The sequence below is a fragment of the Rattus norvegicus genome, chromosome 1, assembly GCF_021556685.1.
Source record: "Rattus norvegicus strain SHRSP/BbbUtx chromosome 1, alternate assembly SHRSP_T2T, whole genome shotgun sequence".
NCBI lineage: Eukaryota > Metazoa > Chordata > Mammalia > Rodentia > Muridae > Rattus > Rattus norvegicus.
In genome coordinates this window covers 117,595,050-117,598,232 of record NC_141534.1, presented here as the reverse complement: position 1 = coordinate 117,598,232, position 3,183 = coordinate 117,595,050, and the positions used below count along the sequence as shown (strand labels likewise).

The following is a 3,183-nucleotide window of genomic DNA, read 5'->3' as shown; positions in this document are numbered from 1 at the left end:
TAGTACTTTGAGAACTATATTGAATAAGTAGGGAGAGATTGGGCAGCCTTGTCTAGTCCCTGATTTTAGTGGTATTGCTTCAAGTTTCTCTCCATTTAGTTTATTGCTTACTACTGGTTTGCTGTATATGGCTTTTACTATGTTTAGGTATGGGCCTTGAATTTATGTTCTTTCCAGGACTTTTATTATGAAGGAGTGTTGAATTTTGTCCAATGCTTTCTCAGCATCTAATGAAATGATCATGCCATTTTTATCTTTAAGTTTGTTTATATAGTGGATTATGTTCATGGATTTCCGTATATTGAACCATCCCTGAATACCTGGGATGAGGCCTTCTTGATCATGATGGATGATCATTTTCATTTGTTCTTGGATTCGGTTTGCAAGAATTTTATTGAGTATTTTTGTGTCAATATTCATAAGGGAAGTTGTTCTGAAGTTCTCTTTCTTTGTTGCATCTTTGTGCGGTTTAGGTATAAGAGTAATTGTGGGGACATGTTCGTTATCTTATTCCTTTCTGCTCTTTGACGCTGCCGGGGAAGCATCACTGAACACTCTCATCACCCTGCCGTCATGTCTAAGTCAGAGTCCCCCAAGGAGCCAGAACAGTTGCGGAAGCTCTTCATTGGAGGGCTGACCTTTGAAACAACCGACGAAAGTCTGAGGAGCCATTTTGAGCAATGGGGAACACTCACCGAATGTGTGGTAATGAGAGATCCAAACACCAAAAGATCCAGAGGCTTTGGGTTTGTCACATACGCCACTGTGGAGGAAGTGGATGCTGCCATGAATGCAAGACCACACAAGGTGGATGGAAGAGTTGTGGAACCTGAGAGAGCTGTGTCAAGAGAAGATTCTCACAGATGAGGTTACCACTTAACTGTGAAGATCTTTGTTGGTGGTATTAAAGAAGACACTGAAGAACATTACCTACGAGATTATTCTGAGCAGTATGGGAAAATTGAAGTGATTGAAATTATGACTGACAGAGGCAGTGGAAAAAAGAGGGGATTTGCTTTTGTCACCTTTGATGACTATGATTCTGTGGATAAGATTGTTATTCGGAAATACCATACTGTGAATGACCACAACTGTGAAGTAAGAAAAGCTCTGTCGAAACAAGAGATGGCTAGTGCTTCATCCAGCCAGAGAGGTCGAAGTGGTTCTGGAAACTTTGGTGGTGGTCGTGGAGGTGGTTTTGGTGGCAATGACAATTTTGGTCGAGGAGGGAACTTCAGCGGTCGTGGTGGCTTTGGTGGCAGCCGTGGTGGTGGTGGATATGGTGGCAGTGGGGATGGCTATAATGGATTTGGCAGTGATGGTGGTTATGGAGGAGTCGGCCCTGGTTACTCTGGAGAAAGCAGAGGCTATGGAAGTGGTGGATAGGGATATGGCAGGAGTAGCAGCTATGACAGCTATAACAATGGAGGAGGCGGAGGCAGCTTTGGCGGTGGTAGTGGAAGCAATTTTGGAGGTGGTGGAAGCTACAATGATTTTAGCAATTACAACAACCAGTCATCAAATTTTGGACTGATGAAAGGAGGAAACTTTGGAGGAAGGAGCTCTGGCCCTTATGGTGGTGGAGGCCAGTACTTTGCTAAACCATGAAACCAAGGTGGCTATGGAGGTTCCAGTAGCAGCAGTAGCTATGGCAGTGGCAGGAGGTTCTAACTACAGTCAGGAAACAAAGCTTAGCAGGAGAGGAGAGCCAGAGAAGTGACAGGGAAGCTACAGGTTACAACAGATTTGTGAACTCAGCCAAGCACAGTGGTGGCAGGGCCTAGGTGCTACAAAGAAGACATGTTTTAGACAATACTCATGTGTGTAGGCAAAAACTCCAGGACTGTATCTGTGACTAATTGTACAACAGATTATTTTAATTTCTGTTCTGTGGAAAGTGTAAAGCATTCCAATGAAGGGTTTTACTGTAGACCTTTTTCACCCATGCTGTTGATTGATAAGTGTAAAAGTCTGATCATGACGCTGAATAAATGTGTCTTTTTTTAAAAAAAGAGTAATTGTGGCTTCATAGAAGAAGTTCTGTAGTGCTCCATCTGTTTCAATTTTGTGGAGTAGTTTGGACAGTATTGGTATGAGGTCTTCTATGAAGGTCTGATAGAATTCTGCACTGAACCCATCTGATTCTGGACTCTTTTTGGTTGGGAGACTTTTAATGACTGCTTCTATTTCTTTAGGAGTTATGAGGTTGTTTAAATGGCTTATCTGTTCCTGATTTAACTTTGGTACCTGGTGTTTCTCTAAAAAATGTTCATTTCCTACAGATTTTCAAGTTTTGTTGAATATAGGCATTTGTAGTAGGATCTGATGATATCTTGAATTTTCTCTGATTCTGTTGTCATGTCTGCCTTTTCATTTCTGATTTTGTTAATTTGGATACACTCTCTGTGCCCTCTGGTTAGTCTGGCTAAGGATTTATCTATCTTGTTGATTTTCGCAAAGAACCAGCTTTTGGTTCTGTTGATTCTTTGTACAGTCCTTTTTGTTTCTACTTGGTTGATTTCAGCCCTGAGTTTGATTATATCCATCCTTCTACTCTTCTTTGGTATATTTGCTTCTTTTTTTTTTTAAAGAGCTTTTAGGTGTGCTGTCAAGCCGTTGATAAATGTCCTCCTGTTTCTTTCTGCAGCTACTCAGAGCTATGAGTTTTCCTCTTAGTACAGCTTTCATTGTGTTCCATAAGTTTGGATATGTTGTACCTTCATTTTCATTAAATTCTAAGAAGTCTTTAATTTCTTTCTTGATCAAGTTAACATTAAGTAGAATATTGTTTAAATTCCATGTTTATGTTGCCATTCTTTCTTTGTTGTTATTGTAGGCCAACCTTAGTTCTTGGTGATTTGAAAGAATGCATGGGGTTATTTCTACCTTTCTGTATCTGTTAAGGCCTGTTTTGTGACTGATTATGTGGTCAATTTTGGAGAAGGTACCACGAGGTGATGAGAAGTAGGTATATCTTTTTGTTTTAGGATGGGATGTTTTATAAATATCTGTTAAGTCAATTTGGTGCATGACTTCTGTTGTTCTCTCTATATCTCTGTTTAAGTTCTGTTTCCATGATCTGTTCACTTATGAGAGTGGGGTGTTGAAATCTCCTACTATTTTTGTGTGGGATGCCATGTGTGCTTTGAGCTTTAGTAAGGTTTGTTTTATGTATGTAGGTGC

The 3,183-nt window shown here is 40.3% G+C and overlaps 1 pseudogene; it reads left to right on the top strand.

Annotated features, from left to right (window-relative positions):
* The first annotated feature begins 573 nt into the window (after nucleotides 1–573).
* Hnrnpa1-ps16 (heterogeneous nuclear ribonucleoprotein A1, pseudogene 16) lies at nucleotides 574–1,848 on the top strand (annotated as a pseudogene).
* The last annotated feature ends 1,335 nt before the right edge of the window (nucleotides 1,849–3,183 follow it).